Here is a 284-nt window from a genome sequence, read left to right as displayed (position 1 = left end):
GACCAAATGTCCCCACAAGGATAGTAATACTAGTAAATTTTGACCTTGTGGGGACATTTTTGAGGTCCCCATGAGGAAACAAGCTTATAAATCATACAGAATGAGTTTTTTTTTGAGAAAGTAAAAATGCACAAAGTTTACTGTAAGGGGTAGGTTTAGGGGTAGGCTTGGTGTAAAAATACAGTAAATACAGTTTGTACAGTATAAAAACCATTACGACTATGGAGAGTCCCCACAATTCACAATGTGTGTGTGTGGTGTGTGTGTGTGTGTGTGTGTGTGTG

At 38.4% G+C, this 284-nt stretch overlaps 1 long non-coding RNA gene across 2 annotated transcripts in view; it reads left to right on the top strand.

Moving 5' to 3' along the window:
- LOC107660565 (uncharacterized) overlaps positions 1–284 on the top strand; it is a 17,875-nt gene that overhangs the window by 15,573 nt on the left and 2,018 nt on the right. The gene's annotated exons all lie outside the window — the stretch shown is intronic.

The sequence above is a fragment of the Sinocyclocheilus anshuiensis genome, unplaced genomic scaffold (assembly GCF_001515605.1).
Source record: "Sinocyclocheilus anshuiensis isolate Anshui unplaced genomic scaffold, SAMN03320099.WGS_v1.1 scaffold1671, whole genome shotgun sequence".
Lineage (NCBI taxonomy): Eukaryota > Metazoa > Chordata > Actinopteri > Cypriniformes > Cyprinidae > Sinocyclocheilus > Sinocyclocheilus anshuiensis.
This window is presented reverse-complemented; position numbering and strand designations above follow the sequence as displayed.